We start from the raw sequence: 17,605 nt of genomic DNA on the forward strand, positions 1-17,605 counted from the left end.
AACTACTAATAGTCATTATAGGTGTTATATTGCTCAGGAAAAGGCCTTTTTATAAAGAGCAAATTTTGCTAACCCTGAGCTGGAATGAGCCAGAGAGTACCTTGGCAAGCAACAGTATTCAATTTGCTGAAATTTTCTATTACAGTGCATTCCCTGACTTCCCAAAATGATAACCTATGACATGCATGTGTAAGCCAAGTAGTTCTTTCCTTTCCTAATTTGGCATTCCTGTGACTGATCACTGCAATGAAGAGGAAATCAGAATAGAAACTCAGTGTTACCATGCATGTAAATTCCTAGGAAGAAACTTTGCCTTGCCTTTTAAGGTCTACAAGGCTAATTAAATGATGAGAGAACTTCAGTGTTTGTGGAGAACTTGGAATCCTTCACCTTGAGAAGATAATTTAAATTAATCTTTAACTACCTTTTAATCTTCTTGATAGTTAGCTATTCATTTTTCATGTCTGTGTCTGACCTATCTGCCTTGGGACTAATAAATGGCTTATTTTGGCTTCCACAAGCCAAAAGTCTAAGAATGCATACAGATATCATTTGAAGGCTACAGCATGGATTTCTCTGTTTTGGTGAACCCACAGACATGTTTCCACCAAAAAATAGGAAAGTGTTTCTGATTAAGACTTCCTTTGTTCTCTTAGTGTAAACACTTCTTGAAAGTGCTACTGCTCTAGGACATAAATCTTTTATTGGACCATCATCAGTCATAGATGGCCCCAGAACAAGCTATCTCCATCTTCCTTGGAAGTGAAGGTTATATGTTTAGCAAAAGTAGTATATGTCCCATGCATAAATGTGCATTTCACCTTCTAGCTCCCAGAGAGAGCTGACTCTGATTAGACCTGTCTGGGTCCTCTACACTTAGGACATAGAAATTTTCTGTTTTCTACAACAATATGCTAGACATTGATGAGAAAAATTAATTATGATGAAAAACAAAAGCACTTCATTAGAAATCAAGGTAAGAATTATTTTTCCTTGATAAAATATCTGTTAACCCAGACCTCAGATATTGTTATACGTTGAATTGAGGAAAGAAAGCTGAATAGGGGTCACAAATAAATTACATAATGATAAATAGCCTAAGCATTTTAAATTAGCTTAGAAAGCCTCATAGCTGCATTAATAATGTCTAGCCACAGAAACAGAAAAGTTTACACAAATGCCGTAAATTCATATTAAAGTGAGAATGAAAGCAATGCAGTGTTTTGCAAAAACTTCTGTAGACTATAGAAATGCTTTTTTAGACAAATTAAAATAAAAATGAACCAAATACTTTAAATGTTATTAATAAATATATAATTATTTTGAGAAAAGAATTTCTGTCAACCTAGTGTAAAAATCATCTATCTGCTAAGATGGAGCATAAAGCAGAGGGTTCTATCTAGCACATGTTATCAGAAGCAAGCAAAATAATTATATGTAGCCAAAAGACAGTAAAGGAGAAATTGTGATTACAGTATAAATAGCATCAGTTTCTCTAGTAAAATTTGTGTCTTCAAAAATTAGGTATATATCAATGTCAGTGATGCTATTTAAAGATTTATTTATTTAGTTAGTTAATATATATATATATATATATATATATATATATATATATATATATATGCTATCGCTGTCTTCAGACACAGCAGAAGAGGGTATCAGATCCCATTACAGATGGTTGTGAGCCTCTATGTGGTTGCTGGAAATTGAGTTCTGGATCAAAGAGCAGTCTGTGCTCATAACTGCTTAGCCACCTCTTCACCCATCTCTGTTGATTTTTAACTATTTTTTAAAGGAATATAAAACTATTTATTGACCACTGTTCACCATTATTTACAATAAAGTAAATATACAGTTGGATGACATTCTGAAACTACAAATTTCCTTTTCTGGCTCATTAAGTCAGAACCCAAATACTGAAAAGATTGACCCTCCTAGTAAGGAATGAGTCAGGGTAAAGAAAAGCATGCAGGTCATTAATTGATATTAGCAAATTTTGTTCACTCAGTCAGCAGGTCTTAAATTGCCAACATCAGCTCCAACCATAATTCTATTTCCACATTAAACAGACTCCATGAATCATAACCTTTTAGTACAGATTTTAACTTTTTGCAAAGGAATGTTGGCTCATCAGAGGATCCTTTACAAGACTGGATGACTGGGTCCTGCCTCTGTAGACCAGCTGGCCTCTTAAGTCAGAGCTCTAGAGTGCTGGGATTAAAGGTGTGCACCACCATACTGGCCCAAGTCTTGTTACTGAATCACACTACTACTTTGTCTAATTTCATTTTCTGAAGGGGGAGTTGATATGGACAACATTCTGGAAATACTACTGTATTTACTTGATAATACATCTCATGTGGTTGCTTTTAAACTCTCCAATAAATTAGACTCTGCTTACTCTGAAAGGTTATGGTTTAGGAAAATGTTCACAATGATGGAATCTCATCAACTTGTGTTTTCTTCAGTTGTTTTGAGTATTAAAAACAAGACAAAACAAACAAGTTATGTGTTCTATGTATACACCGCATAAGAACAAAAACCCCAGGATGGTCCTTCTGTGTCCCAGTTAAAAATAAATTCTGACCTTAGTAATGACTGTAAAATCTCCCCAGCGTTTAAAAAAAAGCTATTCTTCAAAGCCGAGGAAATACAACATGGTATCAAATATTCTATTATTAAAGGAAGCCACTACAGAAAGCTCTTACTTTCTCAAATGAATCAGTGCCTTTTGATGCCGAACAAAACCCAAAAAATATCCCAACTACTGTCAATACTTTTAAAACCAGCATATCAAACTTGATTTTCATTAGAATGCTATTTTTCCACACTAGTAATTCAAAATCCAAGATCCAGATTTTATATATATATATATATATATGCAAACAATTACTGTGTTTCATCTTCAGGACAAGAATGCCAAGTCAGCCTCTCCTCATAGAAGGCAATGACAATCTGAGGACACTTCATATTCGCCTACTTTGCCAGAACCAAGTCAGCCTCATCTCAGTCTTTCCACTTCATGAGAAACATGAACTCTCCACTGCTCTCTGTGGCACCGATTATTCATTCAGGATCACGACCCCTGGCAAAGCCCCTGGTTTGTCAGCAGTATCTCTTTTCTTCTTCGATTTGCTATCATCAGATTCACTATCAGATAAAGATTTTCTTTCTGTACAATCTTTTTCTTTACCAGCTTTTTGAGAATTAAGAAATGCTTCAACTAATTCTGGACAATCTAAATTTTCTTCTGGTTCCCAAGTATTATCAGCATCTGTGAACCCCTTCCACTTCAGGAAATACTCCACCTTCCCATTCACTACAGGACGGTCCAGTACTTTTTCTACCACAAATTCTTCAGGCTCTGCCTCTTCAACATTTTTACTCTTTCCATTCTGTTTCTTTCCCATTTTTGTAATGTAGTATTTTGGAGGCCATTTTTTAAAATTTAAGCGGATACTTGAAGAGTTCACAGCTTAGACGCTCAGGGCCGCGGTTCCTGAAGAGTCTCTGGCCTGTGCACTTCAGCTCCGCCACGTCTGAGAGGAGGGGGCGCAAGCAGCTTCCCCGTGGGGGAGGGGAGGCACCATCCACTCCTTTAACTACTTTCTAACATCCTGATTTTTCTAATTTTTCTTTTCCCAACAGACTGGTTACCATAAGGAGATACAATATTAACTCTTTCAAAAACAGGTGAAATAATCTAACCTATGAAGAACTGCAAGGCCTGTGTGGGAGGACTTACTTGAGCAAATATGAAGAGAAAACCTGACAAGCACAAAAGGTTTACACTAGAAAGTGTGGGGATGAGTTTGAGGTATGTATTGTATAGGGGGTAGTGTAAGAATTGTACTGTACTCAAGACTGGTGGGTACCTTTGGCAATTTCAAAATCCCAATGAAATTTCAAGGGAAACTTTTTTCCAAAGAAAATGAACTCAATGTGATCTGGCAAAAACCTATATTCTGGGTTTCTTTTGCATTGATACTCTGTCGGCAATGCCTTACAGTACTGGTGAAATAAAATTTTAACTGCCTCTATATTCACAGAACCTCAGTTTCAATTGAAAAAATATATGACAGAAATACTAAGACTATGCAGACTGAGATGTGCAATACAGGGTTTTACATGAAGGACAAAATATTAAATACTAATACAATTTTATTTTTAAGTTAAAATTAAATTTTAGGAAACTTGTTAATGCAATCAGTGATTTGAGATTTTTACTTTTATTTATTTTTTCTGATCATATTAGTATCTATATATTTACAAAATTTAGTGTTGTATAATGGCTTTTTTTGTAACTAATGTATTAATGTGAAAAGATACTATAACTAAAATAACTCTTATAAAAGAAAGCATTTAGTTGGAGACTTGCTTGTAGCTTCAGAGGGTTAATCTATTTTCATCATAGTGTGTACACAGCAGAAGCATGTAGTTGAAACTTAAATACTGATATACACACACTCACACACAAATGTATGAATGTATGTATGTATATACATATCATATCTCTACCTAATCTCTGTGTCTATATATTGTACTTGCCCCTACAACTACACCTAAAATTATTTCTATTAAGCCCAATATGTCCAAGGGCTCTTGAGATTTCCAACTCCTTTCAACATTGTTGATTACAATATACTTCTTCTATCTGGGCTATTTCTATGCCTGGGAGAAAGCTTTCCTCATCATGTATCTTGAGGTTTTTCAAGGCAATACAGGCTTGATACTTCCTCTCTGTAACCATGTTTACAATATTTAATTGGGTATCACTTGCAATTTCAGAGAGCTAGTTCATTACCATGATTGTAGAGCCACAAGGGGAACATTGGAGCAGTAGTTGAGAGTTACATTCTGATATGTAGGTAGAGAGGAGGCATGGTGTGGGCTTCTGAAACTTCAAATTACACCATCCCATTTAATGACATATTTTGTCTTCTAAAGCCATACCTACTTTTAAAAAGCCATATTTATATGAGCCCATGGGGCAATTTTTATTCAAACCACATACATATATTTGGAAATCCCCATAACTCTGCAAATTAGCATTTAAACATGAGGCATACCTGATTCTATGCATTATTGTAAGGCTGAAATCCAGGTAAAATGTAAACTAAATTGATAACACTCAATTTAGAAGGATCAAATAATTATCATTATTTTCAAAAGACTTGTTATATAAATGGGAAGTATAGTAGAGCCCTAGAGATTATAGTATGGTATGCTGAGAAGGAAAAATGAGCAGAATCAAAAGACCTTGTCAGCAGTGCAAAGCAAAAAAAAAAAAAAACCAGAGCAAAACAAAGTACAGTAATATGTTGGTCAGAAAGTCAAGAGAAATCTGACAAAGGGTAATAAGCTACATTTACATTTTGAGTATGGCTTATAACATTACATCACGCAGACCAGCAACAATTTCTTTGTTCTTTTAGAACCTATGTACATATCTTTTCAAGGTATAAATCTACATGGTGTTGTCTATAAACCACTTCAATATCTCACAAAGTAAAGGGATGCTCTTTAATTATGAACATGCATACTAAGACATCACTACAGGGTCAGTTTAATAAATTAGGTAATATGGTTAAACCAGGTATAGGGCTCATATTTATTCCCCAGCCTGTTGTCAAAAGTTTGCGCTGAATCAGGGATACAGAGGTCACTCTGAAAAGAGAGTAAAAGTGTAAAAGTACGTTGAAAAAGAAAACCACAAACAAAACATAAACTTGATGAGTGGGAGTTTCTCTTGCATTCTCTGATTGCATAATTAGCAAAACAATGAGGCAATAAAAATAATGGTGTTAATGCAACACTTATATATGAAGTAAAATAAAGTTTACTATTTTGAGGTTCAAATACATTTACAGCCAGTGCCTTGTGACTACAATTCCAAAATACCAAATTATTTATTGAGCATAAGTAATTCATATTTACTTGGATTAAAAACTCTCTGCTTGGTGAATATATATATATTCCTTGAATTTTATTTATAGATTAATATGTATTTTAACAAGTAGGAGTATAATATCCCAATTTACTAATTTATTATTATTAGTACTAGTAGTAGTAGTAGAGTTATAAAAATTATTACTAATAAAAATAAGTTTGTATACACATGTGTGGGTATATAGTTATGTGTACACTATGCGTTTTGAAGCTGAAAGGCAAATTTCAAACTCCTTCAACTGTGGGATTTTGTGATCAAACTCAAGTCTATAGGATTTGTGGCAATGCTTTTCCCAACTGAGCCATCTCTGGAACTCTACAATTAACTTTAAATGTATGCAATGTAAAATCTACAGTGAGACAAGTCGTAAAATCCAATGTATCTCTTTCCCCTTTCCTTTCCATTTTCTCCATTTTTATATCATCATTTGATAAAAGATATAAAAAAGGCCACCTTGTGAGGAACATAAGTCTTATCTAATGCTCATAACACAATTTATCTTATCTCCTTGTACAAAGCTCAAGTGTAAGTGGATCAAAGATCTCCACATTAAACCAGATACACTGAAACTATTAGATGAGAAAGTAGGGAAAACCTTAGAACACATAGGCACAGGAGAAAGTTTCCTGAACAAAACACCAATGGCTCAAGCTCTAAGGTCAAAGATTAACAAATGGCACTTAATGAGATTGCAAAGTTTCTGTAAGGCTGAGGACATCCTCAAGAAAACAAAACGCAACCAACAGAATGGGAAAAGATCTTTACCAACACCACATCAGATAGAGGCCTAATATCCAAGGTGTACAAGGAACTCAAAAAGCTAGACACCAGAGAATCAAATAACCCTATCAAAAAATGGGGTACAGAGCTAAACAAAACATTTTCAATTGAGGAACACCGAATGGCTGAAAAACATCTGAGGAAGTGCTCAACATCCTTAGCCATCAGAGAAATGCAAATCAAAACAACCCTGAGATTCCACCTCGCACCAGTCAGATTGGCCAAGATCCAAAACTCAGATGACAGCAGATGCTGATGAGGCTGCGGAGAAAGAGGAACACTTCTCCACTGTTGGTGGGGTTGCAAGCTAATACAACCACTCTGGAAATCTGTCTGGCGATACCTCAGAAAATTGGATATAGTACTACCTGAAGACCCAGCTATTCCACTTCTGGGCATATACCACAGAGACACTTTAATACACAACAAAGATATATGCACCACAATGTTCATAGCGGCTCTATTTATAATAGCCAGAAGCTGGAAGGAACCCAGATGTCCTTCAGAAGACGAATGGATACAAAAATTGTGGTACATATACACAATGGAATACTACTCAGCCACCAGAAACAATGACTTAACCAAATTCTTAAGAAAATGGCTGCATCTAGAGAATATCATCCTGAGTGAGATAACCCAGTCACAAAAGAACAGGCATAATATGCAGTCACTGATAGTGGGATGCTAACCCCAGAGGCTTGCACTCCCCCAGAAACAACTCACAGACTGTATGAAGTCCAAGAAATAAAGAAAACAAAACAAAACAAAAAATATTTACAAAACAAGAAAACTTTAACTATTTCCATGTTACATTTTGTTTTACATGTACTTTAGCTCATTGTAACTATTAAGTTTTCAAGGCATACAATCAAACCTTGAAAAAAATCAAGTACTGACTAAAAAATATATTCATATAGTTTTATGTAAAAATTATGTTAAAATCTTTAAAAAAAGTACTGACAAAAATGTATAATTTTAAGCAAATGATGTTTAAAATCTGTACATCTATCTTTGTTTTGTAAAATAAAGTTGTTTTATAAAAAAAAGAAATTGAATTTTAGTTTATTTTTCTAATATGAAGGCATTAAATACGTGTTAACTTACGTTTTAATTTAGTGATCATATTCTCCCCAAAAAGCTACAGGACAAACTCAAATTCCTTCTGTATATTGTTTTGATATTTTGTTTTTCTTTTCATTACATTTATTCAAAATGCTAATTCTATTTACTGGGAAATACAGAAACCATATTAGTGGTAATTTGACAAAGGCAATAAATAGCTCATTAGCTTTACCTTATTGAAACACAATTTTAGTACCTCAAGTGAAAGAAATAAATATTTTACATATATTATAAGAATAAAATATGAATCTTTTATATTTAATCAAATATTCAGGCCTATATATGTTACAAAATGTCATCATTTAAAAACATTTCTATTAATTTATATTCATATATATATACATATATACATATATATATATATGCTTAAAATATATCTCTGATTTTTAGAAAGACCCCTTGAGAGTTATTCGGCAGGTGATTTATTTTATTTATTTACCACGTGAGAAATATTATTATTAAAATAGTTTTATTATAACCACTACAGTAAGAAATATGCATATTTCAATAAGGGTAGATATATGTGTGTAAAACCATAAGAAATGTAAGAAAAGAAAATATCCAATAAAAATGGTCAATATGACTGATAAATTAATTTCTGTATTATTTATTCCTAATATTAAATAAGATAACCATGGTATGCTAGACACTGAAACTGCTGCAAATTACCTAATGAAGTTTTTATTTCAAATATCCCTGTGGTTTGTTGCTTATGCTCCACTGAATGTAATAAATGGTTTGAAAAAACTACTTACATATTCCTCCTGGCTTTGAATGACATGCTTGGCTGCATCTAACTCTTTAAGTCAACATTTAGACACCAAAGTCCTTAATATAGGAGCGAAGATAAGTACTTATAGCCATCAAAAATTACCCTACCAAACTAGCTTTCTGTATTCTCTAATGAGAGTCCCTAATCATCTGACCTAATAATGGCATTTATATGCATAAATTATGATGATTATGTAGTTTTTTGATTGATACTTAGAAAAAAATGTAATGTAGATGATAGACAAAATGTAAATACATAACAGGAGGGTTTGATTATCAATAGATAAATAAAAATAAACAAAATATACTAACTATAAAACCTTAAACAGAATCAGAGAGAGAGAGAGACAGAGAGAGAGAGACAGAGACAGAGACAGAGAGACAGAGAGAGAGAGAGAGAGAGAGAGAGAGAGAGAGAGAGAGAGAGAGAGAGAGAGAGAGAGAGAAGCAGAGAGAAGCAGAGAAGCAGAACATAGTTGAATGGATTGATAGAAACCCAAACAGACAGACAGGCAGACAGACAGTAATACAGAACAATACATAAATGAACAGGAAATGTTACCAAATTTCATGGAGACCTAATCACCTGCACCTTTAATGTTTTTACTTATACAGACATTTTGTCATTATTGTATCTGAACTGTTTGGATTATTTTGACTTGAAGGTAAAATCTCTGCCCCAGGTTAATGTGTTTGTACACTTTATTCCTAGACAATAGAACTCTCTGAGAATGTTGTGGATTCTGGGACCCATAAAAGAGGCAGATCCTTAGGGTTGAGATTAAAGTTTATACTTGCCTCTAGTTATGGCCTGCCAATTCTTTTTTGTGCACTCTCTACTCTGTGGACAAACAACTGCAGTGGGATATACCTTACATCATAAAAATCTTTCCACTATTCTGTCTCCAGAACAATAGACTGTTCCCTCTGAAATCAGGAGAAAAAACTAACCTAGAAATTCATTCATTGTTGGCCAAGTATTCTGTTATAGTGATGGGGAAAGTAGCTAATGTATTATTATTATTATTATTATTATTATTATTATTATTATTATTATTATTATTATTATTCCACTTTACCTTCTATTACCTGCTATACTTTCTCATGTTCACATATGAAGAAAATTAATTCAAGGATGGCATTATATATTTTTGGCTTTTGCCAAAAAAAAAAAAAATCACAATCCATCACTACTCAGGTCAGGATGCAAAAGCAAATAGAAACTAAAATGGAACTCATGGTAGAACACTGTATTAAATAACTCTCTGTTGAGGATTGGCTCTAATGCTTAGATTCAGCTGGTAAAACATGTGTCCAGCCACCCCCATTGGTTTTTGATCAATCAATAAAGATGCCAAATGCCTATGGTTGGTTACAGGGCAAGGCCCTTAGTTTTGTGCAGGCAAGGACACCGGACAAAGGAGAGATCAATGCAAGTTGGAGAAGATGAATGGGACACATGAGCTCCTAGAGAGAAATCCAACCAGGCATGTGAGAATCCAGGTAGATTACCACTGTCTACTTTCCTGATTGGGCCTGGGGTAGCAGGGGAAGGTGCTCAGTCATTGACTTAACCAAGGCATTTAAAAGAGTAAGCTAGTGTGTGTGTGTGTGGGTAGGTGGGTGGGTGTGTGGGTGTTAGTGTGTGTGTGTGGGTGGGTGTGTATGTGGGTGTGTGTGTGGAGAGGTGTGAGGGGTGGTGGGGGGATGGGGTATTGGGGTGGGGGGTGTGCCTTTCATTAATGAATCCAAAGAGCTCGAGGGTGGGTAACTGGAAGTGTGCCACCTGCAATGAAAATAAAGTGATGTAGGTAAAACTTACTGTTAGAATGCTCTGGTTTTATCTAAAGCTCAGCCAGTTTTCTTATACATCCCAGGACTGCATAATTAGGTATGCTGACCTCACTACTATAATCATTAGTGAATATTATCTTTCCAGACCAGGACCACACAATAATGATTTCTATGCTCCATTGGAGATCCTTTCCAGGTGACTCTAGTTTGTAAGAGTTTGACAGTTAAAACACACTGTCACAATTTAAATCTTATCAACTTGGATAAAAAAGAAACCATAATCTTTTCATAATCAATTGCCCCAACACATGTAAACATCATGACATGAGATGCAGTACAACGTATAAAATCTCATTGACATTGTTATAGTTTGCTGACATCAGGTATACATAGGACTTTGTACCTGAGGCTGAAGGAACATTGTAAAACAGGATGTGACAAGAATGTGAGCACCTGTGGACTCACATCTTCTAGGAGATGATACTTCCAGGGAATGTCAGAAAATTTCCTCTGCTACCTCAATAATACAGATTCCTAGTCAGACTCAAGCAATGATAATAGCAGTTGGCATGCAAATGTCAGAGAACAAAATTTCAATGGGAGACACCATTAGACAAAGAAATCCAGGATACTAATTATTGTTGGGAGCGACAAAATTAGCCTTTCCAAGGGACAAGACATCTAAACTGGTATCCATTGCAAAGTTGTCATCCCTGAAGCTCTACATTGAAGTTATTGCTCATGGATTCAGCAGTGTGTGTGTGTGTGTGTGTGTGTGTGTGTGTGTGTGTGTGTGTGTGTGTTTATACATTAAGATTGTTGACACAGTATGTTTGAAATACCTTTCTTGTTTTCTTCCTTTCTCCTATTTTCTGTATACATCTAAACATCATTACTTGGTTGTTCTTTCATCATTTTATAACACATAACACATACACAAACACACACACACATATATGTGTGTGTATACACACACACACACAGACAGACACACACACACACACATACACCACAGTATGGTTTCCAAGATAAGCACACAAATTAACAGAATTAACACCAGGATTCATATTTGAGATAGAATTTGTCATCATTCTTTTTCTTTAGAAACAAGTTTAAAAGCTACTTTCACATACCTGACATTTTCGGGTGCAGAACATAAAAGTGACAGAAGAACACATGCCTGAGAATAAAGATAAATGAATTATTCTAAGGCCACTGATATGCTTTACTGTTGTATTTGTTTGTGAACATACATACATACATGCATATGTGTACACACACAGGCAGATGTTTTTAGTGCTATCCAATCATCTGTCCCTCTGTTTATAAAACATAGGTGTCATAAAAAAATTAAAAAGAAAAATAAAGATCTTAAGTATAAAGCTATTGCATAGAAAATACATTTCCTGTATTCTGGTTTTTTATTTGAAGGTAAAATGGCTTGTGTGCATAGGTGCTGATTAAAGTACTTTTAAGTTTGACTAAGAAAAAAATTAAACATCATTTCTGGACTTCTTCTTAATGGCTTCTAGAAATTTCCAATGAGTACTAGTCAACTGGTATGGCCTAAATGATATTTATTTGATGTATAATTGTACAACAAAAATAAACAATGAGAATTATCCCTAAAAAAATCTCTCAAGCTGATATATAATCTCATTTGGTACATTTTATATTTGGTAGGGTTTTTGGCACTAAACTAATGATTCTACATCATCATTGTATGTTTATTGTGTCCTAGTGCCTATCTGCCTTTCATTTTCATTTAATTTATCATATTAGTATATGAAAATTCAATGGTGTTAAAGTAAATTTGGGATACTTGAAATGATGGTAGATATTTAGCATCTTTAGAGATCTCATCATCACTGACCCTGTCCAGTTTGAGTGCTGATTCATTCATACCCATTCAGGACAGAATGTGTTCAAACGCAGGAGAGGATATGTATTACTTCCATTGTCCTTGATGGTAAAACAATCCTGGGGCACTGTGTGAGAGGGAATGTGTTCCAGATCAAGACAATGTAGACTAAGGGATATTTCATGCCCACTCTTCAGATACTTAAATGCCCATGTTTAGGTAAAATAAATAAGGGGGAAAAGCTAGCCTACCCTTATAATACTGACCATTATGGAACATACATAGAATTCGAGAGGCATGAGTGTTGATTAATCATAATCGTGTTATTGTAATTTTCATACCCCTCACCACACACAACAATGTCAAATGGTTAGCTTTCATAAGTCTTTTAATAAATCCTTAATAGTTTTAATATTTTTTTCTACTTCTAAATATTAATTCATAGTAAACATTAGGATTTTCAAAGGGAAGGTCACATCTTGTGCTTTTACTGTAGCTCTCTATACCTTATTGGTAATTATAAAGGATTAAGACAGATTGCTTTAAATAATCAATTCACACTTATTCTTCTTTTACTAATTTTCTGGGCCTAGTACTAGTGATTACATGGGCCAGAGTTAGGTGGACAGATATCACAGTCTGACACAAAAGACTCAGAAATGCTTTCTAGACAAGGATTTCTGAGGAATACATGCTTTATCTTCAATATTGACAAGATAAGTGTCAAATTTAATTTTATTTAAAATATCTATCATTAGAATTAGACTTCTCAAACTTCAGTAGACCTGTTAAGAACACAGACTTCATTTGGTGTGATGTGCAGAAACGCTCCAAAGTTTAAAAACTGAGGATTAGTTTTAAAAAGAGTGAAGATTTACTGAATAAACTTAACACAAATAAATAATTGATTCAACACCAATTATTTTTATTGTAATGAACAACTTACTGAATAAGTTACTCAACATTAGATTTTGGACTGGAAAATTCAGAAATTCCTGAAAATTATTCTCATATCACTGGCTGCAAATGTTGAGATGTTTAGAAATATATATTGAAGTAAATGTTAGAAAGCACAACACTTAATATCTTTCAATTAGTATAGACTGAATATTCAACACTTTTTATTGTAGACTAGATAATATCTCTTAGTTCATATTAATTTCCCACTCATATTTCATGTTGAGCAAACAATGCGATATCTGAACACTCTGAGTTAAAGTTTTACAAAATGAAGTATTCTCCTAACCACAGTGGACCTTTTCCATCAATCTCTTATTCTGGAGCCAGGCATGATTCTCACTCACTTGGTACCAGATAGAAACAATCTCAAACATTCTAATAAATCCTTTGATTTTATTTTCCCTAGATGAGGGCATAAATGACATTGGCTGTTCTGACGCCATTTCCTGTGCTCAGTGGAATAAACCTGAATAATAACAGGAGAACCAGAAGGCAAAATTTTAAAGAGGTACTTTTGCAAGTCCATTAAGCTGATTTGTGCAGTGATTACTCCATAGGTCACTTAGTATCACTTTCTCATCCATCAAATACCCAGGCTGACTCAGAAGCTACAAACTTCAACACATTATTTTCATGACTGAATAAAATGTTTGTGATATTTGTGAGAAGCCAGAAATAGTTAGCAAGTTCCCAAAGAACAAGCTCGGAGTAACTAAGATCTATATGTAAATTAAAACCCGGAGAACCAAATTGTCATAAAAAGTCATCATAGAACTTTAGTTCATGTTAAATGTCATTCCAATCCTTTTATCCATTCTCCCAAATAATGCCTGCAGAGTCAATACAGCCAAATTCCACATTTCACAGAGAAATTAAAGATAACACAGGCACTGTATTAAATATATATCTATATACAGCTTATAGCCTTGTATATTAGCTGAGGACAAGTAAGATGGAACAGTAATTAAAGTCATTTGCAGTGCAAGGATGATGACCTTAGATTAATCTACACTAGAAAAAAAAAGATACTCCCCTGCACTGAGAGTATACATACCTAAACACACACACAAACACACACAAACTCAAATGTAATAACATATATATGGTATATACACGTAAAAACATTCATTCACACATACACATACATACACACATAAAAACATACACATGCTTATAAACATATATATACAAACATAAACATACATACAGACACACATGCACACCTACACAAACACATGAACACATGAACATATGCACTTATATAATTACAAACATACACGCATATGTACCTACACAGGACACAGATACATGCATGTACATACACAGTAACTCAACACACAAGGCACACACAAATACAGATATGTACAAATACCTATGAACACAAACACACATGCACACACATATACAAACGTCCAAAAAACAATAGGAAACATCACACAACTACAGCTTTTTGTTTTAAAACAGAATTCAACTTAAGATATTAAAGCAATTTGATTTTGTATGTGAATACTATCAAAACCTCTCTGTATATACTCAAAGAATGGATGGAATTTGCAGATGCTTAAAACAAAGTCACATAGGGAATACACTCTATACTCTACAATCAGATTAAGAACCTGATTTTATCATTAACCTTTTTTCTTAATGCAGACAAGTAGTTGTGACTATTGGTCTAACTGACATTTTCTTAAAGTTTAATTGTTTACTTCTACTGGAAATAGATTTTTAATCTAATATACCCTTATGATCATTTTTGCTCCCTCCAATCTTCCCAAGTTCACTGAATTTCCTTTCCCATTCAGATCTTCCCCTTTCCTTTTTTTGTGTCTCCTTAGTAAAAATTAAGCTTCTATGTACTAATAACACCATTCAATAAAAAATAGAACAGTTTTGAGTGGGACAAATGATGACGATGATGATGAAGAAGAAGAAGAAGAAGAAACAAAGTTTGACACAATGACCTACTCATTTACACACACAGTAGAGTCATAGAAACAGAACACAGAAGTCATTATATATATATATATATATATATATATATACATACATACATACATACATACAAAAACATGTAGGGTAAAAAAAGTTAAAAGTAAAAATTACATATAATAAAAAGACCTGACATGACATTATGTGACAATGAACCTTTAAAGATACCTATAAACCCTTTCTCTGTTGTCCATTTACTACTGGATATGTGACCTATCTTAGCCAGATGGGTCAAAGATCTTACACAGAACACAGCCTACAGAATGTTCTAGCCAAGGCCTATAGGGCCTCACTGAATGCATACCAAGGAGCCTGTGTATGTGTGACCTCAATTCTCTGCATATATATTCCAGATGTGTACTTTAGAGTGGGACTTCTGACCATGGGAGTAGTGGCTGTCTCTGACTTTTTGTCTGCTTTTGGGACTCTGTTCTTACTATTGGGTTGTCTCACAAAGGCTTTATAGAAGGACATGTGTCTAGTCTTAATGTAGTTTATGTTTGGTTGATATCCACGGGAGGCCTGCTCTTTTCTAAAGTGAAATGGAGAAAGAATATATCTGGAGGAGCAAGGAGGTGTTTGGAGGAGGGCTGAGATGATAGGTGACAGGAAAACCTCAGAGGTGATGGATGACAAAAAATAGTAATATTAATAATGATGATAATAGTAATTAATAATATAAACAAGCTTTCCTCAATAAGACTCCCTTTTAAATAAGTAAAATTTTCTTTGCAGGTGGCTATGGTTGGAGATTGCTTGTGGGATAGGAACGTAAACTTCTGTCCTCTTCTTTCATCTCTGTGACTTCTGGTGGGGACATGAGCAAGCTTTTTCCTTCATTGTTTTCCGTCATGGCTGGTTCTCATTATCTTTCTTCTGCCTCGCCAGCATGTTTCCCTGAGTCCAGGGAGGAGAGAATTGATGGAGAAGATATCTGATTTAGGATTGGATGTTCCAAGGTCTCCCTCATTGTATAGGCAGTCTGGCTGTGGGACTGTATGATGCAGGAGGAAACTTCTCTAATGTTGGCTGAGCATTTACAAAAACAATAATAATTCATTTACCCTGGATCCCTGGGCTATTTTGTTCTAGGTTATTGGTCCTTTTCAAAGTAGATGCATTTTGTTTTTCCATTTGATTACGTTTCTGTATAAAATCTTATTCAGGCTTTATGATCCTGTGGAAACCTCTCTTAACATTGATTTATGGGATCATTACACACATGAAATTTCTGTATTTCACTTCTTGTTCCAGTATTTGAAACATCCAGAGAAACAAACAAACAAAAACAAAAACAAAAAATTTAAAACACAACAACAAACAAAACCCCACTTTTGCCTATTTCTAATTTTACTCAGGTTCTGTCTCTTCCCTCAACCTAATCCATCCTGTTCCCATTCTCAACCCCATTGTGATCCTGTTTCTTCCCATCTTCAACCCCCAGTGATGAACTCCCCTCTCAGTTCGAATCATGCATCTCATCCTTGGCCCCTCCATCTTACTTAGCTTCATTTGTCTTTGGTCTGTAGACTGTATCATGAATATCCTTTACTTTATGGCTAATATCCACTCACAAGTGAATACATATTATGCTTGTCTTTCTGGGTCTGGGCTATCTCACACAGGATGATTCTTTGTAGTTCTACCCTGCAAATTTCATGATGCTGTTGTTTTAAAACCAGACTTTTATAAATGTATCACATTTTATTTATCCATTCTTTGATTAAGGGGCATCTAACTTATTTCAATGACTGACTATTACAAATTAATCTGCTATGAATATAGCTGAGCAAGTGTCCTTGTAGTTTCCTTTGGGTGTATGTGCAGCAGTGGTATTGTTGGGAATTGAGACAGTTTGATTTCCAATTTTCTTTAAAAAAAAAATGTTCTATTGATTTCCAAAGTAGGTGTAAATGTTTGAATCTGATCAGCAATAAAGGAGTGTCCCCATTACTCTATATTTTTGACAGAATGAGCTGTTGCTTGAGGCATTACCTTAGACATTTTAATAGAAATAAGGTAAAATCTCAGAACCATTTGTATATCCCTGGTGGTAAAGGACATTCAACATTTCTTTAAGTGCTTCTTGGCCAGTAGACATTCCTTTGTTGAAAATGCTCTATTTAGATTTGTAACTCATTTTAAAAACTGGATTATTTCATTGTTCAAACCTAGTTTCTTGATTTCTTTATATATTTTGATCCTGGTGAGTGAAAGACTATTGTTCCACTTTCATATTTCTCCAATGTGCCATTGAGTTCAAGGCTGTTTCCCACTTTATCTTTTATTTGGTTTAGTGTTTCTAGCTTTACAATGAAACCTTTGATCTACTTGGACTTGATTTTGGAGGAGGGTGATAGATATGGTTCTGTTTGCAA

The 17,605-nt window shown here is 34.4% G+C and overlaps 1 pseudogene across 1 annotated transcript; it reads right to left on the minus strand.

Annotated features, from left to right (window-relative positions):
• Positions 1 to 2,889: 2,889 nt before the first annotated feature.
• Positions 2,890 to 3,410, minus strand: LOC308433819 (chromobox protein homolog 3-like; annotated as a pseudogene). Its single transcript has one exon. The product of its transcript is annotated as a chromobox protein homolog 3-like (transcript).
• Between the last annotated feature and the right edge of the window lie 14,195 nt (positions 3,411 to 17,605).

Source organism: Micromys minutus, assembly GCF_963924665.1.
Source record: "Micromys minutus genome assembly, chromosome: 20".
NCBI lineage: Eukaryota > Metazoa > Chordata > Mammalia > Rodentia > Muridae > Micromys > Micromys minutus.